Raw genomic sequence first — 17,863 nt, 5'->3', positions numbered from 1 at the left:
ACATGCCAAGAGTGAAAAGATCAAAGGCTCTTCAATATTTACAGCCTATTCTGAATTGCTGTGACTTACAGACGTTTAAAATGAAGAATTAAGATACCAAGATTTGTAACAATCAATCACTTTCAGGACCGTACATACCATTTCTCCCTCACCCTTTCAAAGATACTAGATGCTATGGGCCATATTTTCAAAAGGTATTATTAAGGCCCGGACTCATAATAAGTACTAGGCACCTCAGCCTGGGGACTCTACAGACTGGTGGTTAGAGCATTCACCCAGGATGTGGGAGACTCCGCATTTAGAGGAACAGCTTCAACAGAAGAGGTTGAGGGAGCCCCACATCAGAATATCCCAAAGGACACTCACATGAATGGTAGCAGATCTCTTTTAATCCTCCCTCTCTCCCGGCTTCTTGCAAAAATAAATAAATTAAATAAATAAATGCCCCAGGCGTCTAAGTCCAGAGAGAGTTCAAAGCTGCAAATCTCAAGCAGAGCTAGGCGCCTACCACCACAGGGGGCAGGGCTTAGCATACACCTCTGTCGTCATCTCCCATTGGCTAGCTGAGGCAACTCCGCACCTAGAGTGCTGGCTTTTGTGAAGTGCAGTCTAAGACACCTACATCTCCCCATTCATTCTACAGAGAGCCTAAGCTCCTAACTCAGGCATTGTCAATCAGTGTTTTCCTGTGACTCTCTAGGTCACTGAAAGTTAGGTGCTGTAATACTGAGTACTTGTGCGAATCTAGGCCCTAGTGCTAAAGATGCAGCTACGTGCCTACTGGGATTTTCAAAAGCATCTAGGCACCTGACTCTTATTAACTGCTTAAAGTTACACATTCATTTAAGTCCCTTGCCAAATTGGATTAGTGTTCTGTCCTATATCTGAAAAAAAGGCCAAGAGCACAACAGTTGTAGAGATCTACTTCGGCCTCCTGTAAAACATGCTATGTCAGAAGTGTGACCCTGCAGATCCCTGTCTTTCTAATGGACAACTTATTTTAGTATCACAACTGAAAGAGGGAAGGAAAAGAAATCAGTGAAGTGGTGCCAGCAACCCTGATAGTTAGCAGTGCAATTTTTCCTCCAAAACCTGTTCAGTTCATTATTCTTACAGCATGTAATAAATCAGAACACACATCAGCAAGGGCTTAAATATTCAGGGCCTATGTCAAGATACAGCACACTGTCCTCTTAAAGCAGCATAAAGGTATTTTACTTTTATGGCTTTTAGAGACCAGTTAAAATGTTGAGTGTGATTCAGATTTTTGTTTTCCCATTTTAAAGGAAGAGATTAATATTTTAGAGCTAGCTACACTATGGTTTTGTTCACACTCATTATACAGCAGGAACAGCAGCTCCTGAGTTTCCATCCCCAGCGAAGAGCAATAACCTATACCTTCACAAGCATTATATTAGCTTTATCTAGATAGATGAAGGAGGAGCTCTTGTTGTTCACCTAGGCACCAGTAATGTTAACTGACATTCAGTGTTCACGGGTTCAAGTATGTTTTAAAAGCTAAAATGTATAAATCCACAGCAATACTATTTTTCTGATGGAGAATGGGCTGCAATTCATGCACCCTGATCAAGTGAGTTTTAGGTTAAAACAGAGAAAATGTAGTGTGATAATGCAATGAAATACAATTGGAAAGAGGTGAAACTATGGGACATGATAATGAGGGAGACAATACCAAGGAAATACAGCTGGATTTATTTATACAAACCCAAGGCAGAACAGATCACCAAATAAGAATTAAAGTAAAGATGCAGTGCTTATCAGATGTAAAAAGATTACAAAAGCACAGGAACCATTGCTCATACACAATTTTAATTCCTGAGATCCCTATGGAGAAATGCATATGAGTAAGCAGTTATTTTGTTGAGGATAAAGGTCAACACTGCAATGAAAAGTGGGGAAATCCTGAATTTGGCATAAACCAATACAAAAGAATAATAGGAAATGTAAAGGGAATGTGTAAGTAAGAGATCACAAAATAATTATATTTAGGATGAGGAGTAACAGTAAGTTGTACAATTAAGGTACTTTGTTTTAGGGGAGCAAACACTGAAAAATTAAAGGAGATGGCGGATAGAAACCCATGAGTAAGGCAAAGAAAGGAGTACAAGAAAGAGGAGTACCACTGTAATTAAAAAAAAAAAAGCAGCATATAAATTTGCTGAACAAAGCCGCCTCAGAATGGTCGTACAACTTGAATTAAATGGAACCCAACAGTGGTCAATGTTGGGATACTTCATGTGAATCATGATGCAGTAATACAAAGAACCCCACATTTATTAGAATTCACAGATGGATGGCTCAGACTAGGCGGGATGGCAATGTCCAAGTGGATAGAGCCAAAACTACAGAATCCTCATACAAACTTAGAGAGACAGGTTAGCTACAAATGAGATCTGAACAGGATCTCTCTCCAGCACCAGAAGAACACCAGAAAAGACTGGTATGAGGCAGCAGTCATATTCTACAATGGCCAGGGCTTCACTGCCCCAGGGGTGTGGTCTGCCAGACATGGGGCATGACAAGACCCAATTGGCTAGCTCTGTGTAAAGCACATGCAAAACAGGGGTAAACTCTGCACCTTCACAAAGGAGAGGAAAGTGCACCCAGTAGCAAATCCCTTATCAACCAACTCAGTAAACCATAAGCAATATTCCCTTACACTGGTAGAATGAGTCTTATACTAGGTATAGCTGTTGCCTCTTTATTCCCTCCTCTAATCCCATAACACTTGCATCAGATGAAGGCAGAATTTTACCAGGAGAGAGAAATAATCAACGTAGCTAAAATGTGGGAAACTTATTAGGGAAGCAATAATGCAGAAAAAAATGCAATGGGGGGGGGGGGGGCAAAAGCAGTACTGCCATTTCAGCTGTTCAAAAATCACAAATCAAGCCCCAAAAAATCAAGAGTGGCTTAAAAATCATAAGAATTTATATATAATTTGGGGTGATTTAATTGGTGCTTTTTTTTTTTTTTAAACAGTCACATGACTCCAGGCACGAGGGCTTTAAGAAAACCACCAATTGTCAAAAGAGCTCTAGTGGACAATAAAATGGCTGTGACAAAACAGCACAGCACCACTGAATAAAACGAAAAGAATCACTATCTTGGACTTTGCCTAGATAGGAGGCTCTTATATGATGAAAGAGCCTTTGTTATATGATGAAAGAGACTGTTACATTTTTGGTGGGATGGCTCTAAAAATACTGTTGGAAATGTAGGCCTTTCATTACATAGTTACAGAATAAAAGAAACACACACTGTGTCAAGATGACACAGAAAACAAAGATGAATTTCAAACAGACACAGGTATAATGGATAAAGGGAACAGAGTCTACAACATACGAAGAGTTTCAGAGTAGCAGCCATGTTAGTCTGTATTCGCAAAAAGAAAAGGAGTACTTGTGGCACCTTAGAGACTAACACATTTATTTGAGCATAAGCTTTCGTGAGCTACAGCTCACTTCATCAGATGCGTATGATGATGTGAGCTGTAGCTCACGAAAGCTTATGCTCTAATAAATGTGTTAGTCTCTAAGGTGCCACAAGTACTCCTTTTCTTTCAACATATGAACAGAAACTGATGGGATTTATTGCTTTTTTTGCTCCCAAAGTTTCAGTGAGGGGTAGGATTAACAGGAAAATACTGTACAAATATTACAGAGCTGTTAATAGGAAGCAGTGGAAGGGAACTGCATGTAACTCAGCACAGCAAGATGCAGAATTGTTCTCCAAGTCTTTGTTTTAGGTAATAAGCTTTGACATGAGAAGTTGCCTATCTGAATAAGCAACTAGGCAATGGACTGACCTGCCAACAGAGGTAGCTGTCACCATAATCAAAAGGGGTCAGATAAAACACTTTCATATTTTAGATTATAGGAAACAATGATCCTGCTCTCTGAAGAGGTTGGAACTGGTTGACTTGAGAAAAATCTTTTCCAGCTTCCTATACCAACCAAAATTCTAAATCAGCTTCAAGTGTGGGAAATTCTGGCAGGTTGCAGGAATTTGTACTGCTAGCTCCTCAGAGAATCTTGCAAAACCACAAAGAAGCCTACAAACCACACCAGAGGGAAGCAATAAGGTTATTGCAAGCTAATAGCATTATACTAGCAACATGCTCTGGAAGCTGAAGAGGGACAAGATTCTCAAAATAGATGTTCTGCTTGTTCATGGAGGTAATTATGACTTTGTCAAAATTAGCATCTATTTTTGGACCTTTCAGGATGGAAAGTAGAGGGAGCCATTAAGCACATTTTTTGGGCGTACACTGTTCTAAGTTCTGGCTGGAAATTAGTTCTTGTGTGGTCAAAGAGCAGAGTACCTCTGAGATACTACAACAATAAGGAGAGCGCAAGACAAGTTCAAATAGGACATAAGGAAATGCCTATCTTTTATCCAAAGGCTTACAAATAGCATAAAGATATCAACTTTGACTGCTTTAGGATAGTCTGTCCAGATGGTGTCCACTTGCCTGATGTGGGAAATTACTTTTTCCATTTTCAGATGAAAGCAGGTGAGAATATTTGCATACAAAAATGCAAAGAAAAATACGGTGTGCAATGATAGGAGATTTTCCTTCTAGGGAAAAGCATATAGTAAATAATTTTCTCCAGTAAGAGACTGAATCATGCTAATTAGGTAGTGTGTATCAGTCTGTACATTTTAAAAGGAGAAGCCTCAGCAATTTATAATATGTGAAGAATGGCTGTCTTACCAGGCTAATGCTGCATATTAGCGGTAAAAAGCCAGCAAGACAATTATTTAAGTCTCAGTTCTCCAAAAAAACTGACATGCATGCGAGTAGCCCCACTGAGTTAAAGTGGGCTACTTATGTTCTTAAAGTTAGCATGTGCATGAGCGTTTGCAAGACTGGGGTTTAAGGTAGTAACTTGGGCTCTGATTCTGTAAACACTCACACACACACAATTAGCTTTAAATACATGAGTAGCCTCATTGAACTCAGACAGACTATCTGGACCACTGCTCAACATGCTGACCAATACTGTCTCATTGTTTACTGGTACTCTCCTCCCTCCCAGTCCCATCTGTCTGAATCTATATAATGTCTTATATTTAGATTGTATGCTCCTTCAGGCAAGGACAATCTTTTTTGTTCTGTTTGTACAGCACCGAGCACAATGGGATCCTGGTCTGTAACTAGGGCTCCTAGGCACTACCATAATACAAATAATACTACCATAATACAAATAAATAAGTTTAGCTTATGCCTAAGTGTTTGTAGGATCAGGGCCCTGATCATTTAAAGTTAGTTCTTTATGTTCAGTTGTACACAGTGTTATAGGAAGTGTTTACATTTTTCCTGTTATTGCAACTGTTTTGTTTAATTTGCTTAAAGAGAAAAAAAGATTTTTTTTGACCATTACACTATCAACAAAGACAGTCCTGGTCTTTGTTTTTTGTTTAAAGGGAAGAAATGCTCTTAAGAAGGGAGACGCTATATGCCAGATTTTAGTCTGTTGTCTTTACAACCCAGTGACAATGCAAGTATTGAGAACTTAGTGCAAATGCATCTACTAGAATTATTTGTAGTAAACATCTGTTTTAACCATTATGCATAGGACATGACTAAGGGCTGGTCTACACTAACGCTGTAAGTGGATCTAAGTCATGCTAGTTTGGTTAAATAACGGAAATCAACATAACTTAGGTTGACTTACAGGAGGTCTACACTGCACTATGTCAATGGGAGACGCTCTCCCGCTAACATAGCTTCTGCCTCTCTGGGAGGTAGAGTACAGACATCAAAGGGAGAGCACTCTCCTATCAACTTAGTGTGTCTTCACCAGACCTGCAAAATCAACATTTCTAAACTGATATTTAGAACTAGAAAAATATTGCCCACACATACACATCATATTATTGGGAAAAGAAAAATAGAGATTGCCTGAAATATTCAGAATTTTTTAAGGAAAGATATAGCAAGTCAAAACAGACTTCAAACCAAAAGTAGAAAATGGTGCTACAAGATATTTTATACTTTTTTAAAATTAATGGTGAATAAATTACATGGCAGCCTTTATCAAAAACACACGCACGATAGGCCTGATGCAAAGCTCACTAAAGTCAATGGGAAAAAAAAGACTCCCATTGACTTCAATTGGCTAGGGATCAGGTCCTATGGTCCGATTCAGGAAAGCATCCCAACAGGACAGCACTTAAGCACATGATTAAATCCCACTGAATTCAATGGAACTCAGGCACATGCTTAAAGTTAATCAGCATTGTCCTGAACACGGATGGACTTTCAGTATGTACTTAAATGCTTTCCTGAATGGAGGCCTATAAACTTAACACTTTAGAGCATAGCATCTGTCAGAGATGAGAGAGACTAAATGCACACAAATAATTTCTTTACTTGATTTCTAAAACAGGAAGATACTTGCAAATCCCAGATAAAATCTTTTTTGTTAGGACATTTGGCAAACAGGCACTTAAGCAATAACAATCAAAGCAACAAGCTACTTCCTGAAGATTATTGACTGGCTAAGAGAGTCTTGATTGTCATTAACTCACCAAGATGGACCCTGTGCTCAGGTCACTACTGCTATTAGGGAACAAAGCTTAAATAGTACTAGCATGGACCAGGCATTTCTAGAGGAATTAACATCTGGGCAAGCAGCCAGACAATAGGTTTCTCACTCAAATATTTTGTGAGGGTTGTTATAGCATACAACCCAGTCTGAAACACTGAAAAGCAATCCCTGCTCACTTGAGTAGTACTACTGAACTCAACTCCTCATGTAAATAAGGCAAGCAGGGCTTGGCACTCGATGCAGTTTGCAGAAGAATGAAGCAGCCAGAAGCGTTCTTAACAGTTTACTTGTCACATCCCTATTTGTAATAGCTTACCATTTTAATAGTAACATTGCAGAGTCCCTGGACATCTGATATTTAATTAAAAAAAGCACACAAAGGAAAAAAGTTCCATATAGACTTAGATACCAGAGAAGTTCACTGATGTACCACAAAATTCAGGGCAGGAGACCTGCAGCAGGACTGGGATCCCATGAGTCCGGCAGGACCTGCTGCCATAATAATGGGAGTGGGTAAGAGAAGTTTACTAACCTTGTGCAGTAACTGAGGTTCTTCGAGATGAATGTCCCTGTGAGTGCTCCACTCCAGGTAATGGTGCATCCCTGCGCCTTCGCATGGAGAGTTTTACAGCAGTGCCCGTATGGATCACATATGCGCAGTGCCTGCCTCGCGCGCTGTTAGCGCTTGGAGTATAATGCATGCGACCCAGACTCCTCAGTTCCTTCTCTACCAGAGAGCTTGCATCAAACTCCGAAATAGAGTGGAGGGGGGGTGGGTAGTGGAGCACCCACAGAGACACATCTCAAAGAACCTTAGTTACTGCACAAGGCGAGTAACCTTCTCTTCTTCGAGATAGATGTCCCTGTGAGTGCTCCACTCCAGGTGACTGTAGAGTAGTGCTCTCTAGGATGATTGATAAAATAACTGGATAGTACCGCTCAGCCAAGCTGGATATCTGCTTTAGGGCCTTGAGTGATTGCATAATGTTTGGCAAAGGTGTGTTCAGAGACCCAGGTGGTGGCTTTGCATAGGTCTATAAAGGGGAACGTTGTTTAGGAACGCTGTGGATGCTGATATAGATCTAGTAGAGTGCGTCCTAATTGTTGATGAATGCATCCAGATATCCACTAGAGAGTCTCTGCGTGGATATGTAGGTACCTTTGGAGTGTTCAGCAATAGATACAAAGAGTCTTGGTGAGACTTTAAATGGTTTAGTTCTGCCCAGGTAGAAAGCCAGTGCTCTTTTAATGTCCAGGGTGTGCATCATGGCTTTGCAAGTTCTTGTGTGGTTTAGGAAAGGAAGTTGGAAGCTGTATAGTTTGGTTAATGTGAAAAGACAAATCTACCTTGGGTAGGAATTTGGGATGGGTACGTAATGTGACTTTACCCTTAAAAAAAGATCGTATAAGGCCGGTCTGCCATGAGCGCCTGATTTCTCCCACACGTCTCGCTGATGTGATCGCTACTAGGAATGACATCTTCATGGACAGGTGCAACAAAGAGCAGGCTGCTAAAAGTTCAAACTGTTTCCGAGTCAAGACCATTAGCACTAAGTTTAAGTCCCAGGTAGCGTGGGTGTCTAATGTCCGATAGAGAGTCTGAATGCCCCTGAGGAATCATTGGTGATTGGGTAGGCAAAGATTGTAGTGTCAATCTTTTCGTGAAAAGCGGTGATGGCTGCCAGGTGTACCTTCATTGCGCTAACAGAGAGGCCAGATTATTTCAGTTCTAGAAGGTAGTCTAATGTCAATGGGAGAGGTGCAGATGTTACATCAGTTTGTCTGGCAGTGCACCATGTTGTAAATCTCTTCCATTTATATAAGTAGGTGCTACATGTAAAAAGTGTTTTCTACTGTGGAGTAGCACCCTCTGGACCTGGCCAGAACAAGTTAGCTCATCATTAGAGAGCCATAGAGAAGCCATACCTTGAGATGAAGCATCTCTATGTTCGGCTGTTGTATTTGTCCCTCCTGTTGTGTCAGTAGGTCTGTGTGGAGAGGGACCGTGATTGGAGCATGTGCAGACATCCACGTTATGTACAGGTACCATGGCTGTCTTGGCTATGTGAGGGCTATTAGCATGACTCTGGCTTCATCGGTCCTTATTTTCTGTATCACTCTGGGTAGCAATGGTATTGGTGGGTGACCCCACTTTCGGAATACATATTGCAGTTTCGTATCATTTAATTCCCATTCGTGGTCGTGGGGAAAACATCTGCTGAGGTGTTCTGGCATCCAAGTAGTTATGAGGCTGAAATATGGATATTGTGTTGGATACACCAGTTCCAGAGTTTGATAGCCTTGGCGCATAACAAAGGTGACCTGATTCCCCCTTGCCTGTTTACGTAAAGCATGCAAGCAATGTTGTCGGTCATTACTCTAATGTGCTGGTTTTTTATGAACAGCAGGAAGTGGAGGCAGGCACTGCGGATGGCATGAAGTTCCAGCAAGTTTATGTGTAGACTTGTCTCAGTTGTGGACCATAGTCCCTGTACTGTATAATGTTGCATGTGTGCTCCCCACCCAAGGAGGGAGGTATCCGTTGTGATCATCTGTGATTGAGGGTCTTGTGTGAATGGGATCCCAGAGCACAGGTTGAATGGGTGAGTCTACCAGGTTAGTGAGTCCTTGACCTTGTGGGGTTAATTGTATGCTTATTCTGCGTTTGTTTGGTCTGTACACAGTTGCTTGCCATCCTTACAGGCAGCGCATGTGCAAGCGTGCGTTTTTGACCACAAATGTGCATGCTGCCATGTGGCCAAAAAGGTTTAGGCATTCGTGGGCAGTGATCTGTGGACTGTTCCATATTGTGGATCTGAGTGTCTTTATGGTCTCAAACCTGTCTCGTGGAAGCGATGCGTTCACCACCCTCAAGCTGAGGTACGCGCCAATTAATTCTCACTGTTGAGTTGGTTCTGTTGTTGATTTCTTTATATTTATTTGTAGACTGAGACTCTGGAAACACTCTATCGCCATTTGAGTGGAGCGAACGGCATGTGATTGAATGTGCAACTTCAGGAGACAGTCGTCCAGGTAAGGAAAAATTATTATTCCCTGCTTTCTCAGATGCACCGTTACTATGGCGAGGATCTTGGCGAAACCAAAACGTAGTACCTTGTACTGATAATGGTCTGTGCCCAAAGTAAATCTGAGAAAACGCCTGTGTGCAAGGTGTATTGTGACGTGAAAATAAGCATCCTGCAGGTCGAGGGCTGAAAACCAGTCCCCCTGCTCCAGCGCTGGTATTATTTTTGTTAAGGTGACCGTCTTGAACCTTCGTTTTTTCACGAACTTGTTCCGTCACCTGAGATTGACAATGGTTTGCCATCCTCCATTTTTCTTGTGTGTTAAAAAGTAGTGGAAATAAAACCCCTTTCTCTTGTGTTGTATAGGGACAGTCTCCACTGCCCCCTATTGGAGGAGATGATCTACCTCTTGGCATAACAAATGTTTGTGAGATGGGTCCCTGAAGAGGGTCAGGGAAGGAGGGGTTGGTGGGAGGGGGAAATAGACAGGAAAGGGATGGTATAGCCCAAACCAGATGACTTCCAGAGTGCATTTGTCCATGGTGATAGTCACCCAATTCATGTAGAATGGGAGTAAATGGTCTCCAAATAGCTGGGTGGATGATGTAGGCACTGGAACGTGGGAGAGGTCTTCCAGACCCTCCACCAAGACTTCAAATTTGCTATTAGAAGAAGTAGATTGAGATGCCGCTGATGGTGGAGGGTGTCGTCCTTGTGGCCTCTGTCTCTGTCGTTGCTGCTTTTGTTGTTTGTACAGCCTTTGATGTCGCTGTGTGTATGTTGGGTATCTAGGGTGCTGACATGGTTGATAATCTGTATTGTCTCCTTCTTGTGGCAGGTGTATGGATGTCAAGAGACCCTCAAAATGGCCCTCAAATCTTTCATCATGTGCAGCACCTCATTGGTTTTGACTGCAAACAATTTTTCTACATCGAAAGGGAGGACTTCAGTTGTATTCTGCATCTTTCGTAGAAATGTTGAGGAGTTAAACCACAAGGTCCGTTGCATGACATCAGCGGTAGCGGTGGATCTGGCTGCAGTGTCAGCTGCATCCAGTGCAAGGCCTGTAGAGCCGTATGTGCGATCATCTGTCCTTCAGAGATCAAAGATTTAAATTGTTGTCTCTTGTCCTCAGAGATGTCATTAATAAAGTCCATACATTTTCCATAGTTCCTGTGGTCATATTTGGCGAGTAATGCCACATAATTTGACACTCTAAATTGAAGTGTGAATGAGACATATACTTTGCAGCCAAACAGGTTTAGCCTCTTACTCTCTTTATCAAAGGGGGTGAAGTGGAAATGCTGTTTGCCCCTTTGGTTGGCTGCCTCAACCCCCAGCGAGTTGGCTGCTGGGTGTGTAAAGAGGAATTCCGATCCCTTTGCGGAAACGTAATATTTTCACTACACCCTTTTGCAAGTTGGTGGAATTGTGGCTGGAGTTTGCTACGCTGTTTTGGCAGGTTCCATGATAGCCACATGGATTGGCAATGCTATCTTGGAGCAGGAAGATGTCTGTAGGATATCTGTTAACTAATGCTGAGTTACAGGCACTTCCTCTAGAGCAATCAAACTCATTAGCCACTCTTTTAAACAAGTCTTGGAAGTGGGTAAAGTCATCTGCCGTGGTTGGTGGTGGAGGCAGCATAATAGCCTCGTCTGGTGAGGAGGAAGAATTGTTGTTGAGTGGCGAGGTGTTGGGAGCAGTGTCCTCTTCCTGCTCTGCCATGGGTTCCTCTTGTGTGTCCAACGCTGATGTCGCCAAAGGTGGAGGCAGAGATCTGGTGTCCTCCCTACGTGGGCTGGGGCGCCTGCTATGGTGTCTTTTGTAAGACCCCCAAGGACTCCAATGCAGCCAGTGACCAGGGAAAGGCCTGGGTAGTCCCATCCATGGGTGGCCATACCAAGGTCACAGGTCCTGACTGTGGACCATGATCTTAATGGTCCAGCAGCAGTAGGTTGGGGAAGAATGGTGAGGGGAGAATACCCCTTCCACTCCCTCATCTTCGTCACTGGAAAACTGTGATGGAATGGGAGTACAGGTTTTCAACGGGACTGCTGAGCTCTGTCTCAGGTCAGGGACAGTTGAGAAGGAACTCAGGAGTCCAGGTTGCGCATATGATACTTTGCGCGCCAACGGCGCGCAAGGCAGGCACCAAGCATGAGCAAACTGTACGGGCACTTCTGCAAAACTCTCCGAGCGAAGATGCAGGAACGCACCATCACCTAGAGTGGAACACCCACAGGGACATCTCTCCAAGAAGAAAATGTACTTTGTTGCAGGCGGGATAGGGTGGGCAAAAACAACCAGACTGCAGGAATTTGTGGGAAACACAATCTTTTTTTTTTAAATAAAGGTTTTAATACTTAAATTTAAGCAAGGGGTAGAAATATTTGATGTCTATTACAACAGGAGTTAAAGTATTTTTTACATGGTTTAAGCAAGATTTGTTTTATTCTTTCATTGATAAAAATTGTGTCTGAATTCTGTTTATATATAATTTTGTTTTTGCTTCTGGAGCATCAGGGAATCTGTCTCTCTTGCAAGATCTAAGGTTTTTGCAGGTGTGAGTGAGATAAAAATGCAAGAAACAACACGGGAGCAGATATTGCGGAGTGGGACAGAAGCAGGATTTTAAAAAAACAGTCCCACGCAGGGCTCTACTCAGGGTCCTATCCTCAGTTACCTTAAATTTGTATAATGTTATTGACTTCAGTAGAAGTATGTCAATTTACACCAGCTAAGGATCTGGCCCTCATCATTTTGAGATTCAGTTCCCTGCCCTCCCCTTCAAATCCACCCATCCACATATACACACACTCCTCTTAGACCTGAGAACACAAATGAACATCATGGGTACATATTATTTATAGCTGCCCAAATTTTACTTTACACAGATGGCAGGACATCAAAGTTCAAAGTTACATTTGAGCCTTCTGTTGTGTTCCAGACATGGAATAAAATTATTATACTTAGTTCCTGTTATTCAGGATTTACCACTGGGTGTTTTTCAGTGGCACTGAACAGGAGACATTAAAAACATTTAAGACTTTGATATAGTCCAAATTCCTTTCTTTCTTATGTATAAGAAACTCAACCATTCTAATCAGCATGCATCATTTGCATATCCACTAAAATACATCACAAAGCTAGATTCTGTACTGATCCAAAACCTTGGATGTCTTTCACACTGATTGTGTGCATATTGTACCTCTTACATGGAGTCACATGCCTTGTTTGTACTGTGTTTATCTCACGTCTGTTTGTATTTAAGTACACACTCTGACCAGTTTCCTACAGACGTAGGAATATAGTATAAAAAGGGTGGGGCATATTCAAAAATCACTGAAATTCTACACTCAACAATGTTGGCATCATGCGAACGCTGCTGAAGACTTTCACAGCCGCCATAAATATTGGTACTGATGTTAGTCAGTATGTTCCCCTCTCTTTCCACAAGTAGCAAATCTGGATGCAATGAAGTGAAGAGTTCTGGCTCCATGGCACGCTCCCTTTCTTTCTTCAGTGCCACTGGTGTTCCCTGGGGATTGGGCCTTGTACTTGGGCAGAGGCAATGTGGTTGGGCAGGTGTACAGTAAACACTGACCCCATCAACAATAACTTTCCTTTCTTCACCCACCATTCAATGAAAACCCTCCAGAGAGGAAGGGGGCTTGTGACATAGCAAATGGTCATTATGTAGGGCTCTGCAGCCATGAAGACCAGCCTGCAGTGCAGTCACAGGTCTTTCATACAGGTGGCCCTGGTGGCCAGCACATTTCAGAAGATCCTTGGTTTTCAGGGGGAGGTAAGGACGGCCCTTTGAAGGGAAGTCAGGAGAGAATGCCATCGGCCTGATTTTTCATTGCCCTATGGCATGCCTGTACCATTCCAGCAATGAAGAGAGGTGGTAAAGGGAGTGGATCCGTCCATCAGAGAATAACCCTAATCCAGGGACTAGCTGGCTCTTCATTGTGCCCCAGCAGCATCCCTAATGTACAGGGGCATGCCAAGGGTAAGTGTGTGGCCAGAGCACTGTGTCTTCTGGAATGACCACAGAGGCCACAGGCAGCCGAGAATTTTAGTGCTGCCTTGAGGTTGCTCTTACACTAGGCCAGGCCCGAATATGGGGAGGCACAAGGGTGGCATAAAGGTACCCTGTACTGAGCATAGCTTTGCTGGAATGGAGAACTGGGGACTGAACGTATAAACTCAGAATACACTCATACCCATTTTGGGTGTGATTCAGTCAACAGTGAAGATATTCAGTAGCCCAACACAGAACAAGTTGTTTTTATTTTAAGTAGGCAAGTTACAGTGACACTTTCTTTACACGGTTTCAAAAAAATCACATTCACAGCAGAGCTCATAAGGAAAGGTCCCCACTAATTCAGCTATGAAAAATATGTCCGGTTTGCACACACTGGAAATCTTCATCCATCCCTGGCTCTCTCCACATCAAATCCAGTGCTTAGTAAAACTGGTTGTTGTTGTTGATTTCTACTTTGGAAAGATGTGGGAAGACCCACATTAAAAACAACCAACCCTCAGTTCTGACTGAAAAATCATATATAGTTGGATACATACACCCCATTGTACTTTTTAGAGTGATCACACATAAGAGGATTTTTAAAAACCCAAACCCTCTACTATATAAAATGCAACTTCACTTGCAGATTGACTGCTGCGATTTATATCAGTTCCAATAACCTCAGCTTTCTGGTACAACCAGCAGCAGCAGAGAGCCTTCTCATGTGTATTAACTGGAATGTAAGATACACTTGGTAGTAATATGCAAGCCAACGAGCATACGCAGAAGGAAATAACGTCAAGAATTGGCAAAGCAGCAACTACATTCACAAGTTTAAACAAGATTCAGTCACTGAAAATCTACAACTTAAGACCAAACCACAAATTTTCAGCTGAAATGTTATTTCAACCTTTACATAAGGATGTGAAAATGGAAATCCATCAAAAGATCCAGATATCTAAATGGCTCTGAAAGCAAATGCCTCAGGAAAATATGAGGTATTAAATAGAATGACAAATCTTGGCGCTTGTTATAAATTCAGAGTTCAGAAACCCCTTATCTTCAAAGTTATCCAGCAAAGAAGAAGGAATATCTGGGATGTGTTCGGAATGAAGCCAGAACATCTGCCACGGCAGGCATGCCATTAGGCAGCTTGAGGGACACGTAAAAGGGACGATCTCAAGAATCCCTCCATCGTGGAACAGTACTTAGCGAAGAAAAATATATGTCACTGAACAACACAGAGGACATGCAATGAACAGCCCAGGACAGGCAGGCATGTCAGGGCCTTGTTTGTGCCCTAGGCGACCTTTGACAGAACGGGAAGGATTCAGATTCAGAAGACACACTACCTGAATACCTAGAACCTTTTAGGTTCTTAACAATTGATTCATATGTGAGAACCATAGGAGGCTGTGTAGTAGTGTGGTCCAGTGATTAGGGCATTAGCCTAGAAATCAGGAGACCCAAGTTCAATTCACTGCTCCACCACAGACTTTCTGTGTGACCTTGGGAAAGTCACTTACACCCAAGTTTTTAAAAAGATACTTGGGTACTGCTCTGCATTACAAGACCTAAGTTATCTAGGCACTGTACAAACAGATATAGGCGATAGTCTGTCCTAAATAATTTACAGTCTGAAATTTTCCATTTAGAAGTGGATGAATCGAGGCACAGACATTATATGGCCTTGGGCAAATCAATGTCAGAGCCATATTAGAATTTGCTAGCTCTCATTCCTATCTTCAGCACCACTAGACACTCTCTCTTTCTTTAGCATGTTAGTTTCCCTAATGGACAGGGAGGAAATAATTAATATGCTGGGTTCTGTCCAGCATTCTTATGGACCCAGATAAGAAACTAACCCACAGTATTTCAGCCTAGTTTGAAATTTTAGTAAGTATTCTATTAAGGCAATTTACCTCAGTAACTAAGGATCTAATCCAGTACCCACGGAAGTCAGCAGAAGCCTTTTCATTGACTTTAATTGGAGTTGAGTCACCCCCTATGTACGTTTTTCTGCGTTTGCTTTTAACTTTTGGCTGATGCTCATTTGGCTGAAGTTTATATTATTATTTTTTTAATTCTTTCCCATATTTACAAAGAGCTAGTCACTAGTGTAGAACATTGTCACAGGATAACAGTCTCCAGCTGCTAGCTAAATGCCAAAGCCAGTACTAAGCAGTGACACAAAGCAAACAAAAAGTAAAACAAGATGTTTATTTGAAAAGCTGAAAATATCCTATTTGGATCAGTATTCTAGGGTAATGATATGGTAACAATAATTTCAATTATTCTAAAGCGAGGCCCAAGTCCTGAAAGCACTTTATTTATGAGCCTGAAATTAAGCTCATGTATAAATGCTTTCAGGAACTTGGCCTAAGTGAATAAAGTGCAACAGGCAGTTGCAAGTTGGTACAATGGAGTCACATCAATTTATTCCATGCATATCGGCCACAAACAAGGTTTACATAAGGCTAGAAGTGAAAATAATGCCTGAACTTTGAAAATCATACTCTTAACTGACTCAAATATTATTCTGTAGAAGTCAGTCTTTAAGGTTCAGTCAGACAGCTGGTAATGCAACTGTGTTTAATTTATCTTAACTAATTGATATTACTAGACAATCAGGTAGCATTCTTTGGATAACTACTGTTGTTTTCTAGCTTTTAGTTATTTAAAATTATTCCTAGCATTATGTGAAGGGTGGCTTTACTGATCACTAGAGACACTGGGTCCAATTATCCTCTCTCTTGCACTTTGTGAAGTTATTTACATCTGTGCAAACAGCAGTATTATATATCCACTGTGCACAGGTGTAAATGACAACACAAGGTGCAAGGCCATGGGGATAGAGGCTCCTAATCTTTTGCTTTGACAAAGTTCTTTGCTAGTCAACCGATATTTTCCTATTAAAATATTAATAGCCAGATTGTGGCCCATCCAATGCTTATGCACATGTAAGAAGGAACAGGTCTCCCTATTATCCCCTGCATCAGCACCTGCATCAGTGTGGGTAGCCAGCACAGGAGGAATAACAACCTCCACAAGACTGCTATTTCCCCACTGGTGCAGGTGGGTGAGGAGTGGGCAGAACTTTGGCTCTTCCCCCAGCTATGCACTGGCCAAAGCAGTTGCAGTTGTGTGCTGATTAATCTGCACCAGGTATTGGGCTGGCACAATCACTCTTCACCTGAGCAAGAGGAAGTCCTCATCTGCTTCCTGGTCTGCTCTTGGGACAATGCAAAAATGTGCCATTAGAGTATTTCTTGAAGGAACTTTAGCCCCTAGCAACCTGTCCACATCATATAGCAACATTAAAGCCTACCTCTAGAAATAAGAACATATAAGGTTAAGAGAGGGGAAGACTCACAGGCGTGGAAATAAGGAAATTGAGGCGAGAGGAAGGTCATCTCATATACTTTTATAGTTTTGAGACGTGTTCTGATGCTATAAACCAATAGTTTTCTATGACTACCTAGAAAAAATGGACTACAACTGAGTCAAATTGTTGATTAAGAAGAGCAGAGAACTATATAGAAATTAAATAATCACAAAGATATGAGACCCAAAAGTCTACCAAGAAGTTATTGGATAGATTAGACGTTCACTATCCCCTCCCCAAAAAGTCACTTTGTCATTTAAACAAAGTTTGCTCTACATAGCAATTATTGTTAAAATCACAGTGTGTGCTTCTTTGAGATGTCTGACACAAACACACATAGTTTGGCCACTGAACGTGTGTTCCAGAATAGAAAACCGTAACAAGCTCTCACGTACCCAGCCACATAAAATGCATGATATGGAGCAGTTTCCTTGTGAAACCCTTTAACACTTTTGCTACTTTTCATAAATCACTTGATTAGGCAAGAGAATTGGCTCTAGTGAAAGATCTATAAAACTGTAAAGATCTGAGCCTATCCTTTGAACAAGTTTCATTATCAAAGACAAAAGCATAACATATGTCAAATCTGTTTGCAATGTTCTCCTCTTCTAAAAATCCCCTTGGTCCTCTCTTTTAAATGTTAAGAACCTCAAGTACGTTCAAATGAAAATCACCACTGAGCTACAGTACTTAGCGGTCTGTTACAATAGTTAAAATAGAACGTGCCTGTTCTGACTGAACTTGCTCCCAATCTACCCGTAAAAGAAGCTATTGTTGCAACACAGCTACCCCTATGTGAAGGAACACCCAGTTAATTTGAATTCATAGTTATCACAGCACATGA

At 41.7% G+C, this 17,863-nt stretch overlaps 1 protein-coding gene across 2 annotated transcripts in view; it reads right to left on the bottom strand.

Annotated features, from left to right (window-relative positions):
• The window catches only part of ADAMTS2 (ADAM metallopeptidase with thrombospondin type 1 motif 2), a 264,054-nt gene that overhangs the window by 244,141 nt on the left and 2,050 nt on the right, over positions 1-17,863 (bottom strand). The window lies entirely within an intron of this gene.

The sequence above is a fragment of the Natator depressus genome, chromosome 8 (genome assembly GCF_965152275.1).
Source record: "Natator depressus isolate rNatDep1 chromosome 8, rNatDep2.hap1, whole genome shotgun sequence".
Taxonomy (NCBI): Eukaryota; Metazoa; Chordata; order Testudines; family Cheloniidae; genus Natator; species Natator depressus.
This window is presented reverse-complemented; position numbering and strand designations above follow the sequence as displayed.